Here is a 23,445-nt window from a genome sequence, read left to right as displayed (position 1 = left end):
AGCGACACCCGGTGAATAAAGGTAAGTATCCTACTTGCCAAACCATCATGACCTCTTTACTTAAAAAGATAGGTTAGGTGGGGCTTTGTATAACAGTGGTCTGTAATCTTTACTGGTGCCAAGTGGATAATCCAGAAAAAGGTCCGCCAGAATGATATTTTTAGAAAAAAGGTGGAAAAGGCAATACCATAGTGTGATTCTGTTTATTTAAAAGAAAATATAAAAACAGGCCAAGTGGCCGCTTACTTTAAAAGTGCCTTTCCTCGGCACTGGAGGTAACAGGCTCAGTGTGAGACAGTCGCCTCGCTCGCTCCTAAAAGGCACTTTTAAAGTAAGCAGCCACTTGGCCTGTTTTTATATTTTCTTTTAGCCCGGGTTCACACCAATGCAAATTAGATGTGCGTTTCCCCGCATTTAATTCGCATAGCAGGAGAATGTGACTGGCTCCCCATGGAGCCGGTTCACATATCTCCGGGGCGGCTGCGGAGCGCACTGCACAAAAACGCTGTGCATCTTTGGCTCCGTTTCAGGGCCAAATTCAGGCATAGAATCGGCCCTGATTCATCCCTGAAATGGGGAACAGGGACGCACAGCGCTCCTGTGCGATCCGCAGCCTGTTATAGTGTGAACCCGAGCTTAAATAAACGGAACAGAGTCATGGGATGGCACTGTCTGTATAGAAGGACTGGGTCCCTGACTAGACATGCTCCCTAATTAAGGGAAAAAAATAGGGTTCAGTGGCTCTCTTGGAGGAGGGAGCGCTGTTGAGCTAGAGACCTCAGGAACTACAGTCCAATCACTCTCATGGGTATTTGGAAGGTCCGATAATGGGAAACTCATATCAAGAGATAAATGGGCAATCTAGACTCCCTCCAGATCATCAAGAAATAGGTGGAGCATCATATATTCACATGCCTGGTGCTGTTAAAAGCATGGACCATGTCTTCAACCCTGTGGCTCCAGGCACACTTGTTGTCAGCCTGTAGGGTACCTAGCATATCTACAAGGTCCAGTTGAATCTTTCAGGAAGAGCATCACCTTCAGAGTGATAAGGGGTGTTTTGACTTTTGTGAATATGCAGCAGCTGACGTAACTATTGTTCATTAGCTTGCTCTCAAACTCTCTATCTCAGGGGTAGGCAACCTTGGCCCTCCAGCTGTGGTGAAACTACAAATCCCATCATGCTTCTGCCTCTGAGTCATGCCTGTGATTGTCAGGGTCTTGCAATGTCTCATGGGACTTTCAAAACAACTGGAGGGCCGAGGTTGCCTACCCGCTCTACCTGATCTGAATGTAACCTGTGGGGTAGGTCGTAATGGATTAAATATTTCTGTAACTGCCCTTTGATTATTAGCAGGAAAAGCTTGGGTGTATCAGGAAGTGACTGGTCTCTGTGACTACATTTCCAATTTCTGTTGAATCATTGTAAGTGCAGACAAAATCTATACAGGCTAAGTCCATAGTGTAATGGCCGTGCATACAGGGCACACAAAAAGCTGTGTGTGGCAGCCATGTTTTTCAGAAAACATAGGTTGGCAATTAAATTTTTGTAGAAAAGAGACTTAATAACAGCAATGTTTTCTACACCCCCCCCCCCCCCCCATTGCATTGCATACACTCCACAAGCTTTAAATTGAATACAATAAACCATATAGAATATAAGAACTGGGTGGTATGTTAGCCTGCCAACATCCTAAACAACATTGTATAAAGAAAAAATGCAAGAAAATGCATTCAGAGGACACCCCCTTGGACTTTAAAGGGCAGGAAAAAATAATAATAGTAAGGAGTAGATAAGTATAAAAGGCAAGAAGATGCCAACTCTATTGGTATACAAGAATATAAAATTGTGAAAAATGCGACTTTCCGAAACATGTCGGGATATATGCTGTGCAATTCAAATAGAGTTTAACTCATTTTGAGCAACACTTTGGATTACCAGCTTGGGTGATATATATATATGTATATGTGTAAATCTATTTTGATCTTTATCATTGACGTACTTTTGTAGTGTGTATGATTTTGAACTTTTTTCACGATTTTTATATTTTTGTATACCAATAAAGTTGGCATCTTCTTGCCTTTTATGCTTATCTACTCCTTACTATTATTATTTTTTCCTGCCCTTTAAAGTCCAAGGGGTGGTCCTCTGAATGCATTTTTCTTGCATTTTTTCTTTATACAATTTAAGTTGAATACCAAAACATTCTTATCAGTTCCTTTAGAGGACGTGTGCATACCCTCCGGAATCTACACTTCAGTCTAGGGGCCCTCCTAAAACCATCAGAATTGCAAGCCTGAGTAACTAGAATTTTACCAGATACCCGTCCTGGTCTCTGACATATCAGTCTTGTAACAGTCATAAATAACTCAGCTGGTGTAACGGCCAATAAGCAATCCTGATTGGTTATTAGCAAAGACTCAAAAACTTCAGTGTATGTGGGATCAGAGCAGCTGGTAAGGAGCTCATTTAACCGTTTGTGGTGATTCCTTTCGGGAGCACTTTTCATGGTGGTGCATATTATCATCATTTTTTCACTGCAAGAGAAGAAATGCTGATGTTTTGGAACTGAGCACTTTTTGCACTTTGTAACATATTTGCACAACTTTTGCACATCATATATGGCCTTGATTTTATATGGATTTGTTAATTCAGTATTACCTTAGATTACGAGCATAATTTGTTCCAGAAGAATGCTTGTAATCCAAAGCACTCGTATATCTAAGCGAGTTTCCCCATAGGAGATATTGGAAATTCAGATAATCCGTTCCACAGCCACTGTTTGTATATGCAGTACCACATGTGGCCAGAGGTGTGGGAGTGCCAGAGACACTCAGACAACTCAGAGAAACTCGGGAATGGAGTGTTTCTGAGTGGCTCCATGCGTCACCGGCACCCCCCGCACCTCTAGCCAAATGCAGTACTGCACACCCCAGAGGCTTGAATTCTGCTCGTCTTGCGAGACAATGCTTGCAAAAGCGAGTCAGGATTTAAAAAAAACTGCTCGTATTGCGAAACGCTTGTAAACTGTGTTACTCGCAATCTGAGGTTCCACTGTATAAGATGAGCTTATTATATGTTTAAGGCACTTACGGTGTTCCTTATGAGATGTATAATTTTGTATGAGGACAGCGCACTTTGGGATATTGTTTTATTGTCGTTTATTACACATCCTACCCGGATTTGTGGTTTAGATGCAGAAATCCTTTTAAATAATTTGAAAACCTATTTTTGTCGTAGTTTATTCACTAATGGTGATATAAATATTTTTTAGCAAGCACACGCATATTGTTTGGGTCCAAACACAATGTCATCAAGGTACACAAATTCCCTGGGTCCTAGATCACCCAAAACTTTTTCCATTAACCTTTGGAATGTTGAAGATGTACCTCTTATGCCTTGTGGCATGCAAATAAATTGATAGAAGTTCAAAGGACATATAATGGCTGCCTTCTCCTAATCTTCAGATTGTACTTTTAAAAATGTCTTTATTAAAAGTACTGCACTATGATTTGGTGTACTGACTTTTTTGGGTCCACATTTTGAGAGCATATGGGAGAGAGGTCCATGGAGTGATTGGCTTGGTGAATCCTTGGCCCACCATCACAAGAACTACTGGATCCATTAAGGCTGGATATACTGTATATGTGAAAGCGTGTCTCAGGTCTGTGGTTGGTGAGAGTGCATTTCACACACACGTTTTGGTGGAGCACTTTATGGAGAGATTTATGAATAGCACATGTTTCTCGGCACGGTAAATGGAGCTTTTTATGGAGCTTTCTACAAAGATTATATCAACACGGTTGGGACTGTTATTGTTTTTTTGGTTATTATTTTATTCATCATAGTTTACTTATTACAGTAGTGCCCACCTTTTTGTTTGTATCCATATTTTTTTTTATACACACACACACACGACGGAAAGTATTCCGAGCCCCTTAAATTTTTCACTCTTTGTTATATTGCAGCCATTTGCTAAAATCATTTAAGTTCATTTTTTTATATATATATATATATATATATATATATATATATATATATATATATATATATATATATATATATATATATATATATATATATATATATATATATATATATATGTGTATGTATGCATGTATGTGTGTGTGTATGTGTGTATATATATATATATATATATATTATATTATAATATCATTTTTTTTATTTAGTTTATTGGAAAAAAATTGCACATACAAATTAAACTTGTCAAGCCAATTTGCAGACTATATGCAGAGAAATTAATGCAGAATGCCTTCACACGAGTGTCAATAGCGACAGATTCATGTACAGTACCTCACAAAAGTAACTACACCCCTCACATCTTTGTAAATATTTTATTTTATCTCTTCATGTGACAACACCGAAGAAATGACACTTTGCTACAATGTAAAATAGTGAGTGTACAGCTTGTATAACAGTGTAAATTTGCTGTCCCCTCAAAATAACTCAACACACAGCCATTAATGTCTAAACCGCTGGCAAAAACAAAAGCGAGTACACCCCTAAGTTAAAATGTCCAAATTGGGCCTAAAGTGTCAATATTTGGTGTGGCCACCATTATTTTCCAGCACTGCCTTAACCCTCTTGGGCATGGAGTTCACCAGAGCTTCACAGGTTGCCATTGGAGTCCTCTTCCACTCCTCCATGACGATATCACGGAGCTGATGGATGTTAGAGACTTTGCACTCCTCCATCTTTCGTTTGAGGATGCCCACAGATGCTCAATAGGGTTTAGGTCTGGGGAAATTCTTGGCCAGCCAAATATTTTCAAAAATGTGAGGGGTGTACCCATTTTTGTGAGATGCTGTATGTACGCTGAGGCCAGAGGGTCCATACATGACAATTTCCTCAGTGCAGCTGAGCTCCCTCCCCACACAGAGGAGTGGCTGGGGAGTTTATGGTGCATTATCATTTAAAGACCACGGGAATGCCAATTGTTTTGTTTTTGGTTTTTTTCTGTACGTTAGGGCTGCCCTATGTGCATCGCACAATGAGCCACAAACGTGCCAAAGAAGCTCCTGCACCTTTTTGGTCAATGAGATTTGTGTGTGAAGCAGAGGGTGCCAGATCGAGGATCCTCCCGGGGGGGGGGGGGGGGCAGAAGGGTGCCAGATCAAGGATTCTCCCTGGGGTGCCAGATAGAGGAGTGTGTCAATATTCTCTAGGTATGTCCCTGTCCTCAAGCAGCTCAGAGCCAGTACTGGAGGCTACTCTCGGCACTCTCTCCCCTGGTGGAATATTTACTAGGCACTCACTAATGTGATACACCACTTAATGTCGATAGCTAACAGAGAGGACAGAAGTTCAGATGGGATATCAACTTGCTCAGAAGAAACACTCTGACCTCCTTCAAGAAACTTCTGGAAGGCACTATGTACTGCTAAACAATTAGTACTGAATTGGCCATTTGAATGCATTTTTGAAAGTGCTGCTCCCAAATGGTAGTTTAAAAAAAAAATAATTTGCCCTAGTGCTAAGCCCCAATGTCAATTGTTTGACAATTCCTTGCCTATTAGCTTTGAAAATCGCCAGAAATAATTTTAAAGATTTGGCTCCCATCTCCCATTGACTTCAGTGGGGTTCGTTTAACCACTTAAGCCCCGGACCATTTGGCTGGCCAAAGACCAGAGCACGTTTTTGGCACTGCGTCGCTTTAACTGACAATTGCGCGGTCGTGGGACGAGGCTCCCAAACAAAATTGATGTCCTTTTTTCCCCATAAATAGAGCTTTATTTTGGTGGTATTTGATCACCTCTGCGGTTTTTATTTTTTGTGCTATTAAAAAAAAAAAATAGTGACAATTTTGAAAAAAAAGCTATATTTTTTACTTTTTGCTATAATATCCCTCAACAAAATTATTTTTTTTCCGCAGTTTAGGCCGATACGTATTCTTCTACATATTTTTGGTAAAAATAATTGCAATAAGCATTTATTGATTGGTTTGCGCAAAAGTTATAGCGTCTACAAAATAGGGGATAGTTTTATGGCATTTTTCTTAAGAATTTTTTTTTTTAACTGGTAGTAATGGCGGCGATCAGCAATTTTTATTGTGACTGTGACATTATGGCGGACAGAACGGACACTTTTGGCGCTATTTTGGGGCCATTCACATTTATACAGCGATCAGTGCGATTAAAAATGCATTGATTGCTGTGTAAACGTGACTGGTAGTGAAGGGGTTAACCACAAGGTGGCGCTGTAGGGGTTAAATGTGTCCTAGGGAGTGATTCTGACTGTGGGGGGAGGGGCCATGTGTGACATGACACTGATCACTGCTCCCGATTACAGGGAGCAGTGATCAGTGTCAGTGTCACTAGGCAGAACGGGGAAATGCTTGTTTACATCAGCATTCCCAGTTCTTCCTCTCCGTGAGCCGATCGCGGGTATCCCTGCGGACATCGAGTCCGTGGTACCTGTGATCACATTCACGAAGCTCGTTTGCGGGGGCGCGTGTGCGCGGTGACACGGCGGCCAATTTAAAGGGACGTACCTGTACGCCCATTTTCCTGTCCGTGCCATTGTGTCGACGTATATGTACATGCGGCGGTCGGCAAGTGGTTAAAGCTCTGAACTTCAGCACAGCTCTGCAAACTCAAGAACTAAACCCAGGTAAATCCAGCTCATCCTTAATGTATGATAGGGTAGGCCAAAAAACCTAAAAGATATACTGTAATGCACAGATGTCAAACACAAGGCCCGGGGGCCTATTCCAGCCCACCAGGCCTTGTCATGTGGCCCCCCCACCCAGTTTTAACACTTGGATCGTGGTGGAACTCCATTCTGCTATCTCCGGCTCTCACTCTCCGTTCCCGCTCACAGCTGTCACATGTAAACACAGACGTCTTCTGTGTTTACAAGGGACAGCTTTGCTTTCAGCAGCTTCTAGATGTATGTAGTGCACCCCTTAACTCTGCATGCTGTGCATTGTGCACCCCCTAAATGCTGCACTCTGTACACAGAGCACCCTCGAAATTTGCACTCTGTATGTAGCATACACCTGGACTCTGCACTCTGTATGCATAGTTGCCAACAGTCCCGATTTTCCCGGGACAATCCCGATTTTGGGACCCTCGTCCCGATTTAATCTTGTCCCGGGTGTTTTCCCGAATTTTTGGGATTGTCCTGAGAAAATCGTGAGTGTTTTTGTAAAAACGGCAACGGCTCCACAAAAATGGCTGCTGTCGCCCCACTAGTGAGTCAATGAGTTGTTTCCCCTTGTGTTCAGTGCAGGGGAGAGGGGCAGCCAATCGGCTTCTCTCTTCAGTGTACAAATAGAAAATTCTATTGTACACTGAAGCCTATTGGCTGCAGGGATTGGCGACCCCTTCCCCCTCTCCACTGAACACAAGGAAATCCTCCCTCCGCTCTGCCCCGTGTGTGACAGTGTCTCGTCTTTGACAAGAAGAGAGGGGGGGGCCGCTGGGGAGCAGCGGCTCGTGAGTCACTGTGACAGAGAGAGAACTTACTACAGACACTCTTCCTGCGCTACTCTACATACTGGCTAGTTGGTAATGTGCCCCCTGAGGTGCCCCCTGAGGTGCCCCATGCCCTAATGTGCTATGTGCCCCGATGAGCCCCATAATGTACCATGTGCCATAATGTGCCCTGATGTGCTATGTGCCCTGACGTGCCCCATGCCCTGATGTGCTATGTGCCCCATAATGTGCTATGTGCCCCGATGTGCTATGTGCCCCGATGTGCTATGTGCCCTGATGTGCCCCATAATGTGCTATGTGCCCTGACGTGCTATGCGCCCTGATGTGCTATGTGCCTTGACGTGCCCCGTGCCCTGACGTGCTATGTGCCCTGATGTGCCCCATAATGTGCCATGTGCCCTGACGTGCCTTGATGTGCTATATGCCCTGATGTGCCATGTGCCCCATAATGTGCCATGTGCCCTGATTTTTCCATAATATGCCCTGATGTGCCATGTGCCCCATAATGTGCCATGTGCCCTGATGTGCCATGTGCCCCATAATGTGCCATGTGCCCTGATTTTTCCATAATGTGCCCTGATGTGCCCCATAATGTGCCATGTGCCCCGTGCCCTAATGTGCCCTGATGTGCCCCATGCCCTGATGTGCCCCGTGCCCTGATGTGCTATGTGCCCTGATGTGCTATATGCCCTGATGTGCTATGTGCCCTGATGTCTTTGAGAAGAGAGGAAGAGAGGGGGGCTGCTGGGGAGCAGCCGCTCGTGAGTCACTGTGACAGAGAGAGAACTTACTACAGACACACTTCCTGCGTTACTCTGCATACGGGCTAGTTGGTAATGTGCCCCCTGAGGTGCCCCATGCCCTAATGTGCTATGTGCCCCGATGAGCCCCATAATGTACCATGTGCCCTGATGTGCTATGTGCCCTGACGTGCCCCATGTCCTGATGTGCTATGTGCCCCATAATGTGCCCCATAATGTGCCATGTGCCCCGATGTGCTATATGCCCTGATGTGCCCTGTGCCCCATAATGTGCCCTGATGTGCCCCATAATGTGCCATGTGCCCTGATTTTTCCATAATGTGCCCCGTGCCCTGATGTGCTATGTGCCCCATAATATGCCATGTGCCCAGTGCCCTGATGTGCCCCATAATGTGCCATGTGCCCTGATGTGCCATGTGCCCCATAATGTGCCATGTGCCCTGATTTTTCCATAATGTGCCCTGATGTGCCCCGTGCCCTGATGTGCTATGTGCCCCATAATGTGCCATGTGCCCTGTGCCCTGATGTGCCTCGTGCCCCGATGTGCTATGTGCCCTGATGTGCTATATGCTCCGATGTGTTATGTGCTCCGTGCCCTGATGTGCTGTGCCCCGATCTCCTATGCCCTGATGTGCCCCGTGACCTGATGTGCCTTGTGGCCCAGTGCTCTAATGTGCCCCGATGTCCTGTGCCTCAATGTCGTGTGCCCTGATGTGCTGTGTCCTATACGCTGATGTGCTGGGCTCTGTACCCTGATGTGCTGTGTCCTGATGTGCCGTGCCCTATACGCTGATGTGCTGGGCTCTGTACCCTGATGTGTTGTGCCCTGATGTGCCCTATACGCTGATATGCCCTATACTCTGATGTGCTGGGCTCTGTACCCTGATGTGCTGTGCCCTGTACCCTGATGTGCCCCGATGTCCTGTGCCTCAATGTCGCGTGCCCCGATGTGCTGTGCCCTATACGCTGATGTGCTGGGCTCTGTACCCTGATGTGTTGTGCCCTGATGTGCCCTATACGCTGATGTGCTGGGCTCTGTACCCTGATGTGCTGTGCCCTGTACCCTGATGTGGCCTGGTGTGCTGTGCACTGATGTGCCTTGTATCCTGATGTGCCTTGTGCCCTGATGTGGCCTGATGTACCGTACCCTGATGTGTTGTGTCCTGGGCCGGTCTGGATGAAGTCCAGGGCCACATTTTTGTCCCAGTCCAGCCCTGGCCCCCTCCCCCTTATCACCACCATACCTGCCCCCCCTCCCCCCATATCACCACCATACCTGCACCCGCCTCCCCCCATGACAACACCATGCCTGCACCCCCTCCGGCTAGTCACCACCATGCCTGCACCCCCTCTGGCCTAGTCACCACCATGCCTGCACCCCCTCTGGCCTATTCACCACCATGCCTGCACCCCCAAATCACCACCCTGTCTCCACCCTTCCCCAAGTCAGCCTGTAACACCCCAAGTCACCATGCCTTCACCCACACACCTCTCTCCCCTTGTCACCACTCTTGAGGAGATGTAGCTAGACTGTAGCCAACACTCCATCTGCAGCCAACACTCCGCTGGGGACACCTGACGTAAGAGGTACTGTACTGGGAATGCCTGATGGAAGGAGGCACTCTGCTGGGGCACCTGATGGAAGGAAAGACTCTGCTGGGGGAACCTGATGGCATCTGGTGGCAGGCGCCGTAGCAGGTGACACGCTCAGTGGTCCCACTGATTCTGCATTATGGTGAGTTGAATGATTTCATTTTATATTACAATGTAATAATAGAAATAATGCGATTCAATCATCCTGACACCATAACAACCATGGTGCCGGGATGATTGAAGTGCTAACACCAGGTGTTTGGAGTATCTTTATCTGCTGATTGTTAAACTTTGTAGAATACACATTTTTATTGTGTAGGATCTGGGGCTGCTGTCCCATCATTCCCCTCTCCCCCTTTCCCCCTCTCCCCCCTTTCCCCCTTCCCCCTCCTTTCCCTCTCCATCCCTCATTCATCTCAGACTCTAACCACGCCCTCTTGAGCCACGTCCATTTAAGCCACGCCCACAATTTCGCGTAAACCACGCCCATTTTTCGTCGTGGCGCGCGAAGCGCATCACACTTGTGTTTTTAATAAACCATGACTACAAACGAATGCCCCGCCCCCTAATTATAGTACGGCTCCGCCTACAGCCAAAAAAGTGTCCCACTTTTTTTTTTTTTTTTTGCAATGTTGGCAACTATGTGTATGTAACACACTCCTGAATAATAAGAGTAGATACATATTCTTACAGATACAACCGCCCATTTGAGGGCAATCATACTGTACATACAGCCTGTGATGAAATGGAGATTTGCACCCCTGCTGTAATATGTGGAACTGAGATATCTCCAGTATGAAAAAACTGGTAAAACTCTGGTACTGAAGTGGTTAAAGGCTCATTCACATGGCCTTGCAGATCTGTACATCACCCAAATTAGTTTGTCTATGCTGGGTATAGCCAGGTGTTTATGATCAACTATGGCCACTCAGCCTGTACAAATTATTGACAGGCTGACTGTCACAGCAGCTCTTTGCATGTAATCACACATGGAGTGATTATATACAGTTCGGGACAGCTGAGCAGCCCTGGATTCAAACTGCCTGCTAACAGGGCCAATCATCAGCCACATGTAATTGCACAAGGAACAGTCATGGACATTAGCAGCCTGCCATTGATTTTATGTAGGCTTCCTGTTCACAGCTGATTGCAAACACCTTGCTGTACTCACCACAAAAATATATTTATCTGGATGGTGTGTGACCGTGAATGGATTAGTGAATAAGCTTAACCAATTACAGACTGCCCGCCATCATTATACATCGATATTTTGAAGAGGGATATCATTGTAATGGCAGCAGCTAGCTACCATAACCCTGGTATCCTCTTCAGCGGGTGGTCCGCTTTCAGTTAAAAGTAGCGAAGGATTTACCGCAGGATCACTTTTATCGGCGGCAGAAGAGGGCCCTCTGCCGCTAACTGGACCCGCCGGCAGCGGCAGAGGCGATCGCGTCCTTCTCCCTGTTAGGTTTGGAGATGAGTGAGAGGAAGATGGCCCCCACCCGTCTCCATACCATTGCAGGGCGGAAGCGACGTCAAAACGTCACTTCCGCCCATAGCTCTTAAAGCAACATTTATTTTATTTTTATTTTTTTTTTCATATTACATTTATTTTTTTTTTATTTTTATTGCGTTTTAGTGTAACTATGAGATCTGAGGTCTTTTTGACTCCAAATCTCATATTTAAGAGGTCCTGTCATGATTTTTTCTATTACAAGGGATGTTTACATCCCTTGTAATAGCAATAAAAGTGCCGCAATTTTTTTTTTTTTTTTTTTTTTAAAGATCAGTGTAAAAATAAAAGGTAAAATAAGAAAAAATTTTTTTTTTAAATGCACCCTGTCCCACTTAGCTCGCGTGCAAAAGCGAACGCATACATGAGCAGCGCCCGCATATGATCGGTAGAGCGAGAGCAATAATTCTAGCCCTAGACCTCCTCTGTAACTCAAAACATGAAACCCGTAGAATTTTTTTAAACATTGCCTATGGATATTTAGAAGGATAAAAGTTTGTTGCCATTCCACGAGCGGGCGCAATTTTGAAGTGTGACATGTTGGGTATTCATTTACTCGGTGTAACATTATCTTTCACAATATAAAAAAAAATTGGGCTAACTTTACTGTTGTCTTATTTTTTTAAGACTGCTGCGCAAACACGGTGTGACAAAGTATTGCAGCGACCGCAACTTTATTCTCTAGGGTGTTAGAACCCCCAAACATTATATATATTTTTTTTTCTTTCCAAGTAATATATATAAATATATATATATATATATATATATATATATATATATATATATATATATATATATATATATATATATATATATATATATATATATATATATATATATATTATTTGAGTGTGTGAATGAGGGCTCCTGAGTGTTCATGATCTGGGAACAGGTTCACTTTAAAAAAAAAAAAGTGTATAACACTTTTTGAAAGAGATGCAATTTATTAATCACAATCTACAATCATGTATACTTCAGTGCAGCCTCTGAGTGCTGGGCATCAAGATCCATGTTTGTAAAGTTGCTTGCATTATATAGGTCACATTAATCTGTGTTTCTAATTTGTGAAAATAAGTTGTAAATGAAAGGATAAAATAACTTCTTACCATTGACGATGGGGATTACAAGCAGCACTTTTAAACTGAACACAATTCACAGTTGTAATTAGGCGCTCCATGGGTGTTGCCTGAATGACTCATACCTAATGCAAGCCACCCTGATTCACATGGTTGTACAATGTGATTCCTGTTCAAAAAAAATTAATTTGGAGCAATTAGGACCTAATCAACTACGGACAGTTTTATAATGACACTGATGTGCATAACTGAAGATATAGGGGAAAGGGTTAAAAAAGCAGTATGTTGCGGTGCACTGAAGTAAAAAAAAAAAGTAATGTATGTGTAGCACACCCTCGTAGGGCCTTCTGATGAACTTGGATCCCCCACTCCTCCACAGTGAGGCACACAGAATTTTCCCAAGCACCCAGAGTCAGAGACCAGTCCGTGACATTGTTTGTTTTTTTTTTTATTAGAGAGTTAATAACTTGGATAGGGATGGGAGGTTATGGGATGCCCACTTGACTTCAGCAAAACTTCAGGGACATCTTCCTATATACACAAATATACAGGTGCCTTCACTTTTCTCCTGCATACACTTGCTTGCTCCAGCTAAATCACTTTAATGATTTGACAGGCTATCAGTCAGATTAGCAACAGCCCATTGCGGATGGGAACTCGTTGCCCAGTTGTAGTGAAACAGCTTGTGACTTCTCCTCTGTGGCCACTGATCTCAGCACCACCTCTTTGGGCACTGCCAACTCACCTCACTGCAGCTGCCCCTTTCACTAGCCCTCCAGACTAACTCTCCACACCAGTCAACCAGACTGACTCTTTACCAGCCCACCCAGCTGACTCTCTGGATATCTCTAGCAAGACTTAAGCACACTGCTGTCTTCAAGGGAGACTGGCTACATGTGGCAGTCTCCCCCCTTTGTAGGTCCCCCCATTGTTTCCACTCACCCTGTCCTTTCTTGCTCCCAAGCCTCCAGGAAGGGCTTCCTCCCATGTGTTATGGCAGGATCTTTCTAGCACCTGAGCAGAACCCCCCCCCCCCCCCGACAAGGTGACAGCCCTGAGAGCCATTGGCAGTCTCTTCAACACCGCATCTCCATCTTTCACTGCCCCTGCTGGCATGGCTCATTTCTTATTTATGGAGTGGTTTTAACCCCCTGCCAGCCTACCTCTGAGAATTGTCTGAGGCTCCATAACTATTCAAGGCAGCTCCTTCTAACCTCCACCCTCTAATTTCAAAAGATTCTCCAACCCTCTAGAGCAGGGGAAGGTATCAGGGAGCTGCCAGGATGAGTCACCCAGCCCTGAAACTTGGTAAACCCTGACCTAGATTCCATAGCTCAGACTTAGCCCTAAACAATAAGTTTCATACTCACTTCTAGCACACACTAAAGGGTGCTACATATTGTTCATGATGAATGGGCTGCAATGTATGTTAAAGTGCAACATAATGCCTGGAGAAATGTAAGTGATCCAGATATACAGATAACTTGCAGTGCCACTCTAAGCTGAGACAAAGATCTCCCCGCCAGTTGCAGTGAAGAGAGCAGGCACCTATGCACTATTCAGGGGTATAGAAGCATCAACAGAGAAAGGAAAGAACATCGCTCACAAACCCAGTGCATAAATATATGATTGTGTGTGGCCTCAGCTAGTGCTGCTCCAGCCACGCCCTCTGACATGGAAGGGATTATGGATGATCCCACGCAGATGGCTGTAACTGAATATTTAGAAACTGCTGCCCCTACCAATACAACCACCTAAGTGGAGTATAGAAACGCAAATATGAAATTGAAAGGGTAGGTATGGCGCTGTTCAGGTGAAACAACCCCTTATCCAGGGTCTGAAATATGCCAATGCTTCACCTCCTTCGCACATGCAAAAATCTAATAAAAATCAAATAAATATCTGGTGCTATATCTAAACATAAATCTGCTATACATATATGACATGCAATTGTGCAAAATATATACAAAGTGCTGAGTGATTCTGTAATATGAAAAACAGTGCTGATTGCTATGCAATATTACAAACTTAAAAATGATGTTGTGCTATTCAGTCCATATGCAAACAATAAAAATAAATATATAAAAAATGTATATTTTTAAAAAAGTGACAGGTGCTCTTCAAACGTGTTCCTTTGTGCTTCTTACAGTGCCCCCTATAGGAAATGCACTCACCGGAATTACTCACCCCTCGCAGGGGTATTTCACTTTTTACAGTATTTGCCGCTGTGCAGCAATATCCAGATCCATGCTTTTTAGAGATCAATCTTTTCTTTACGCTCTCCACCCCCCGAGACTAGGTATATGCTCTGCTACTACACTCCTTGGTGGAGTGTAGTAACAGAGCATATACCTAGTCCCCAGGGGTGGAGAGGGTTAAGAAAAGATATTTTTTAAGTTTGTAATATTGCATAGCAATCAGCACTGTTTTTCATATTACGGAATCACTCAGCACTTGGCACTTTGTATATAATTTGCACAATTGCATGTCATATATGTATAGCAGATTTATGTGTATGTTTGCATTACTGCATGTCATGTCTGTATTGCAGATTTATGTTTACATATAGCACCAGATATTTATCACACACGAGTTTTTATTAGATTTTGCATCTGCGAAGGAGGTGCAGCATTGGCATATCTCAGACCCTGGATAAGGGGTTGTTTCACCTGAACAGAACTACATACCTACCCTTTAAATTTCATATTTGCACTCCCTCTGACAGGTTTTGCCCCACACACTGGAGCTTTGCAGCTTTTTTTGCTGACACCCCCCTGCAATTATGTGCATTGTGGTGCACTGCTGTGTGTTGTGTTGTCAGGTACTATACATGACTGATGTATTGCTGATTTTTGGCTGCCAAGACCAAACCATACTTCCCTGCCTTACCCACCTTATGTAAATAAGACACAACCACCTAGAATGGATTTTAAACAGCCATAGCTGCCTTTTTATTAACAAAACACAATTCAACAAATATATCTTTTATTAAATTCCATGAAAGATCAAATTTACCCACTAATGTATAATACTGTCGCTCCTAAATCCAGGTATTTGGAGGCAAGCGTGGTCTACCAAATCGGCTGTATCAAGCACCAAGTTCCTTACCACAGCCCCCAGCCGCAATTACACAGACTCGGGGACAATTAGTTACATACATTACCACCCGATACAGCCCCAATACCGATATTGCCATACTGATGTCACATCTACGGGAAGGTCCCCATACCAAAGATGGGCCCAACCCTTCAAAAGCCTGAAACCCCTGCCACCGATGCCCAAGTGTGACATCTCATGCTTGGGCGACCCGCCACAGACAAAAAGCCCTCTGAATACCCTCCTGTAAACTCAGGAACCACGTATCTATGCCGATGACGTTCAGGTGAACCCCATCCCCCCTCAAATAGATCCAGTTATTATTATTATAATACAGGTTTTATATAGCGCCAACAGTTTGCGCAGCGCTTTACAACATTAAAGTTACATTACAATTTGGTACAAGAGGAATCAGAGGGCCCTGCTCATTAGCGCTTACAATCTAAAAAGGAAGGGTCAATTGATACAAAAGGTAATAGCTGGGGGGGGGGGGTGAGCTGATGGAGGAAGTAAAACAGTGTTAGTTAGAAGCAGGCTAGGCTTCTTTGAAGAGAAGGGTTTTCAGAGATCACCCAAAGATGGATAGATTAGGGGACAGTTGGACAGATTGGGGTACGGAGTTCCAAAGGATGGGAGGAGGTGACAAGGAAGCTAGAGAGCAGGAGGTCTTGGGATGACCAAAGAGAGCAGCTTGGTTGGTATTTGGGACTAGGTTAGTGATGTAGCTGGGAGTAGAGTTATGGATGGCTTTGTAAATTATTGTTAGTACTTTAAATTTTATTCGTTGGGTGAGTGGAAGCCAGTGGAGGGATTGGCAGAGAGGGGTGGAGGACACTGAATGGTTAGTAAGGTGGATGAGTCTTGCAGCGGCATTCATTATGGACCGAAGGCAAGATAGTCTATGTAAATGTAATCCAATGAGGAGGGAGTTGTAGTAGTCGAGGCGAGAGATAACCAGGGAGTGAATTAGAAGCTTGGTGGTGCCATTAGTTAAAAAGGGGCATATTCTGGAAATGTTGCGGAGGCTAAGGTGGCATGATTTGGACAGGGATTGTATGTGGGCCTGAAAGGACAGTTCAGAGTCTAAGGTTACCCCTAGCACCCTGGCATGTGGGGACGGACTGATGTGCCATTGATCTTGACAGAGAAGTCAGGTGAGGGGGCACGTGGGGGAGGAAATATTAAGAGCTCAGTTTCTGATAGATTCAGTTTGAGGAAGTGGTTTGACATCTAGGCTGATTGTCAGGTCACCTGGGACCAGGTGACAGATGCACTCTGTAGGAGTAAGAAATGCACCGCTAAGGTAGTGGACCCTAGGACTGACTGCTGCGGATTGAACCCTGGAAGGTTCAGGAAGCAGGTCTACAGAATAACTAACATGGATCCCAGTGGGAGCTAGAGCATAGATTCCCCAGGGCGCGGAGCCTAAGAGCCAGCGGGTGTTCACCAGAGCCTCTAGTGGTGAGGATGGACTGTGCTGCAGTCTGGCTCCAGGTCGCGGCCCCCAGGGTCTCACAGCCCATGCTCACCGTAGACTACAGGAGAAGAGGAAGGAGGCAGCAGGCTGGAACGATAGGGAAGTAAGGGGTAAGCCAAATGTCAGGGCGACTAGCAGACAAGGATAAACATAACACGCCAAAGGTCAGGGTAACAAGCAGACAGGGAGAGTCGAGAACAGGCCAAAGTCGGTAACAGGAATCAGACGTAGGAAACACAGCAAGTACACACGGAGGCTAACACACAATGGTTGATCAGCACTGCTGGCTTGCAGTGCACAGGTTAATATAGGGTTTCCTGATAGGGCCTGGGGTGGGGCCATGCTTAGAGGAGAGGTTATAAAACCAGTCAGGTGAGAGGCAGCTGGTCTTTAGAGATGAACACATGGAGACAGGTAAGCTGACAGAGAAAACTCTATTGTATAACCATGACAGTCCGCCCCTCTTATGAGGCCTCCCCCTCCCCCACCAGGGCCCTGGCTTAAAGGGAAACTCCAGATGAAACCTCCTCACGAGGCGCAAAGATCTCAGATGCAGTGATCCAAGACCTCTCCTCAGGATCAAACGCTTCCCAATGTACGAGGTACTGAAGAATGCCTCTACGGCGCCGGGAATCGAGAACTTGACTAACCTCGTACTTAAGATTATCCTCAGAGACCGAAACCAAGGTAGGGAGAGGACGAGAGGACTTATTGAGGGCTAAAGGCTTCTTAGGAATGGGTAAAGGCATAAGAAGACCATCAGGAGTCTGAGCAGGGTCCCCCAGACCCTTAAAGATGAGCTGGACATCCAACACAGGATCATCGGACTGGGCAGAAGTCAGTGGATCCCTGAGACCAGGTTGGTTAGAAAGTGATGTGTCACAGAAGTCAAGCTGGATAGCTTCACTGAGCATAGGCTGAACTGGTGCAGAGGCCGACTGAACAGCATTGCCAGGTGCAGCGAGCACCAGAATCGCATCACAGGGCGTAGCGACTGTGGAACTGGTAGACGAGTCAGCCTGGGTGTGCGTCCAAGAGGGTCCAGGAACAGGCAAAGGTAAATGACCATGCAAACTGGAGTGAATGATCGGCTCAAGTTCACAGGTGGGCTCCTCATCCAGAGTGCCACATGACCCAAAGAGTGCCTCAGCCCGACTATTGCAGGAGACATTCCAGAAATCGCTATATGCAGCGGGAAGAGCAGAAGATACTGGGATGGTGGCAACAGGAAGTTTCTCTTTTGGGGTAACCTTGAGTAGGCAGGAAGAGGAACAGGAGGAACCCCAAGCCAGGATCCGTCCAGCAGTCCAGTCAATGTGTGGAGAATGGAACCGTAACCAAGGAAGACCTAATATGATAGGAGATGAAGCTTTAGGTAAGACAAGGAAGGATATCCACTCCTGGTGGAGTGTCCCTACCGACATCTTGACAGGGAGGGTCTGGAAGCGGATAGGACCCCCTGGGAGAACAGTGCCATCAATCACCAAGACCACCAATGGCATTGAAAGGGGCAAAAGGGTAAGTCTCATGGAAGATGAAGTTTCCCAATCCATGAAATTGCCAGTGGCTCTGGAATCCAGATGTGCCGAGACCGAACGAGGGGAAGCGCCGACATGAAGGAACACAGAAAGAAGAAGACGAGAAGGTGAAGGTGATACTTCAGGGTCTAATACTCCACCTTCCAGATGTATTAGCCCCGATCGTTTTTCCAGGCGAAGAGAACAAGTGTCACGAAAATGACCTTTGGCCACAATAGAGACACAGGCCCAGAGTTCTGCACCTAGCGCGTTCTTCAGGAGACAACTTGGTCCAGCGCAGCTGCATAGGTTCCTCAGTGGGCAGGGGGTGCTCCTCAGATCGAAGCGAAGGGACCTGGAGCTCAAGCTGCCTAAGGAACGGGGAGTGCTGGCTTTTTTCCAGGGCCCTCTCCTGAAAGCGAATATCGATCTGGTTACACAAGGTGATGACACCGTCCAGATCAGCAGGAAGGGATCTTCCTGCTAATTCATCCTTCACTCTATCAGAGAGGCCATGTAAAAAGGTTACAACTAGGGCCTCATTATTCCAGCTCAATTCAGCTGTGAGGATACGGAACTGAAGAGCATACTGTCCCACACGGCTTGACGGAGACGTAAAAGAGTGCTAGCTGCTGAGGAGACACGACCCGGTTCCTCGAAGATATTCCTAAAAAGTTTCAAGAAATCAGACAGGCTAGAAACCACTGGATCATTCAGTTCCCACAGAGGGGCAGCCCAAGCTAGCGCCTCGCCGGACAGGAGGGATATAATATAGGCTACTTTCGCCCGCTCGGACAGGATGCTTTGGGGCTGAAGTTCAAAATGAATCGTGCACTGGCTAAGGAACCCCCTGCAAGCCTTGGAGTCCCCAGAGAAACGGGCTGGAGCTTGCAGTTGTAATGAATGTGTGGCTGCGACTGGTGCGATAGGTGCAGCAGCAGATAGCGGCTGAGGTTGTTGAACCGGGGGTCCTAATGAGGCCTGAACCTACTCAAAACGGGATGCCAAATCCTGAAGGAATCGCATCACTTGGGTCTGATGCGATTCCTGGGTCTCAAGTCTGCGAACTAAGCCCTGCAACGGATCATCTGTGGGTAACGGCACATCAGCCGGGTCCATGGCTGATCAAACTGTCAGGTCACCTGGGACCAGGTGACAGATGCACTCTGTAGGAGTCAGAAGTGCACCGCTAAGGTAGTGGACCCTAGGACTGACTGCTGCGGATTGAACCCTGGAAGGTTCAGGAAGGAGGTCTACAGGATAACTTACATGGATCCCAGTGGGAGCTAGAGCATAGATTCCCCAGGGCGCGGAGTCTAAGAGCCAGCGGGTGTTCATCAGAGCCTCTAGTGGTGAGGATGGACTGCGCTGCAGTCTGGCTGCAGGTCGCGGCCCCTAGGGTCTCACAGCTCACGCTCACCGTAGACTACAGGAGAAGAGGAAGGAGGCAGCAGGCTGGAGCAATAGGGAAGTAAGGGGTAAGCCAAAGGTCAGGGCGACTAACAGACAAGGACAAGCATAACACGCCAAAGGTCAGGGTAACAAGCAGACAGGGAAGTCGAGAACAAGCCAAAGTCGGTAACAGGAATAGTAGGAAACACAGCAAGTACACACGGAGGATAACACACAATAGTTGATCAGCACTGCTGGCTTGCAGTGCACAGGTTAATATAGGGTTCCCTTCTAGGGCCTGGGGTGGGGCCATGCTTAGAGGAGAGGTTATTAAACCAGTCAGGTGAGAGGCAGCTGGTCTTTAGAGATGAACACATGGAGACAGGTAAGCTTGTGAAGGAATGTGATGTAGATAATAATAATAGTAATCTGAAAATGTCTATTTTCTTATGTGCATACATATTTTTCTCCTTACTCATTATATAAGTATACAGGTTTGCTCTGTTCCTATATTTTCTCAAGATGGCGGGTACCCCCTACATCCCACACATCAGAAGAACGCGGAACAAGATAAAATCAAAGATCAGCCAGACCTCGTTATGAACATTCTCCATCTTCTTTACTATCTTAACCAATGAGATGTACCTATTAGACTAACATAGCAATGACGTATTTGTGTGTATAAAACATTAACACCGCCTTGAATAAATTAGAAGTGAAACAAGTAATAGCGCTGAGCGTGTCTCAGAGTGTTTACTTTTATATGCATGCATATCAACACTTTTCAAATTAGAGACAGCAGCAGATAACCTTGGGCTCGATTGGAGCTCTTAATCATTTCCATAACAGATGGTGCCGAAACCCGGGACCTCAGGCTACAGTCGAAGCCATACCGCGATAAGCATTCGGGCGTTAACTGATTGATGAGACAGAGGGGTTTGCGCAGCCCTAACAGTACCGGTGAGTTTGATTAATATTCTTACCACTGTACGACTCTCTTATCTTTCGGTTGACGGCTGGATTCTGTCGGTATGCTGAGACTGTCTTAGAGGCAGGTATTTCCTCGCCTGAGGTTGTTTTAACGAACCTGCCAATGGGTTTCTGCTGACTGTATTTTTTGTTCACTGTCTGCCATTCTTTGGGCTGCGAAACTCCGCAGTCTAAGGGTGCTACATGTGTGAATGGGTAGTCTCATCGCCAGATGAGCTTTCGGCCTCTGGCATGAGATTGTTTCCCGTGTGGCAAACGTTATAGACGGGTTACTCTAGGTTCGACGAACCTTTGAGGGGAATTTCAGCTGCTGGCTTTGCAGCCTGGAGTGCTACATGTGAGAATGGGTAGTCTCATCTCCAGATGAGCTTTCGGCCTCTGAGATGAGATTGTTTCCCTTGTAGCAAAACGTCTATAAATGTGTTTATTTTGCAGGGTGGTCTGCCCTTGTGGTTATTTTAGCCTGCTGAAATTTTGCAGTTCGAAGAGTGGCAGGTGTAATGTCCTGTCGTGATTTGTATTTGTGGTTTATTGTTTGCTATACATGAGAGGGGGTGGGGACTGGTGAAAGTCAGAGAAGGAGGCTACCCGAAGGATCTGTTGGGTTACAAGCCGTTGCTCCCTGCTACCCCTGACGTGCTTGTACTGAGATTAAACGTACATTACCCGGTGACAGGGGTTTGGGCAGCCCCTCGAAGTGATAGAACAGAGAGCCAGGGAGGAGGGTTATCAAACCATTAGTTGTCCTCATTCCCCCTTCAAACCGTCAGCCGAGACTGCGGCAGACGAACAAAACAGAGTTAGAGACCTTGGTTACGTCTTAGGAGGCCCTGAGAGAGGAGGGGGAGATGGGTCAGAACAACTCTAAACCGGAGAAAGGAATTTGCTGATAAGAACGCTGAGAAAAATATTAACTCCTTGGTTGTATGTATTCCCCTCTCAAGCCGTTAGCCGAGAAACAGAAAGTGATATTGCAAAGAAGATGTTGAAATAGTTAACAAAGTTGAAAGAAGTGGTGAAAGTTATGTTGCTGAAGAAAACAGGGAGAAAAATCCTGTGTGATAAAGAAAATTGGATAAAGGAAGTTAAGAAAGATGGCGATTGTATTATGTATGTGTATCACAGAGCTGATGATATGTTGGAACTTGAAACAAAGGAGGGGAGGGACAGCACTGCCCTCCGTCTAACAACCACTCCTTTCTCACCACCCAAGCACAACCCACTGTGACAACTCAGCCCGGCGGCCATCTTAGTGCACCCATGCCTTCACTTTCTACCCAGTCCAGTGCACTTCCTGCCGGCGGCCATCTTGGTACACCCAGTAAGCTTAAACAGCCTGTACCCAGCCCTCCCTGTTTTAAACCAAGATGGTTCATACCACACACCTGTCTTCCCCAATACGGGAGCATCACATTCCCAGGCCGGATATGTTAATGATGAAGAAGCATCTGAGTGGGAAGCCCGACAGCAGGCAGCAAGGCCACCCACTGATTTAACCCCCAATCCGGCTCCAGACTCTCAGTTCCGAGAGGATCTCAAACACATGCTGGCAACCGTAAAGAACAGTGCCCCTTGCCAGCCCCTGCCCCAACAACAGTCTCGGTTACCAGAAGGGGCACCAGTGATGTATGTCGCTTTTACTCTATCACAAGCAGCGGCCTTAGTGACAAGTCTGCCTGACCCAGAGAAGCAGCCAATTCCCTTCTACCACAGGATAGTGCAGATACAAGAAACTTACTCAGCTGCCTGGAGAGACTTGATCAGCCTATGCCAAATCAAAGCAGGATATGTCTTTTGGCCAGTCATGCAGATGGCCTTCAATGATGCCTGCCTGACAAGTGCCACTTCCTACACCTCAGGCGTGGAGTTCTGTGCACAACTCCACGACTGGGCAAAGGAGAAGTTGACGGATCAGAAGACCACAATCCAAGATATTACCCAAGATAAAGGGGAGTCTGTGAAGAAGTATCATGCTAGACTCATAAAGGCACACACACACATGTTATCAACTGCTTTTGTTTCAGGGCTCAGAGAGGATATCAGAAAAGGCCTGATGGTGGCCCGCCCTAAATACCATTCAATGAAAATGTCTGATTTATTGTTGGTGACCAGAGGTATAGAAAATCAAAAAGGTAAAAAAACCAACGCCCCTCATAATAACCCATGATGAAGATCCCGCCTACACTAATCCACCACCACTACTCAATACCAGGGAAAGAATCACCTATTACAACTGTGAAAAACAAAATCACTTCAGAAAAGAATGCAGAGCCCCAAGATGTCCCAGACGAAAAACCTACCACTTTCCTCATTGACAGGGGTGCAGCCAAAAGTGTGTTGAGGGCGGTGAACCTGCCTAATAGTTCTTTCCTTTCCACTATTGATGTTTCCTGCATAGGAATGGATGGGGTGCCCCGCTCCAGTCCACTTCCTGATTTGCTTGCCAGATTTGTGGTGTCCTCTACATGTCCCTTGAATCTACTAGGAGCTGATGTGTTGTCCAGACTACAGGCCTCAATCAGGACACGCCTGAAGGGGGGATGAAGTTACATACTCCCCTATCTTTAGAAGA

Source organism: Aquarana catesbeiana, linkage group LG04, assembly GCF_042186555.1.
Source record: "Aquarana catesbeiana isolate 2022-GZ linkage group LG04, ASM4218655v1, whole genome shotgun sequence".
Taxonomy (NCBI): domain Eukaryota; kingdom Metazoa; phylum Chordata; class Amphibia; order Anura; family Ranidae; genus Aquarana; species Aquarana catesbeiana.
Note: the sequence above shows the minus strand (reverse complement) of the source record.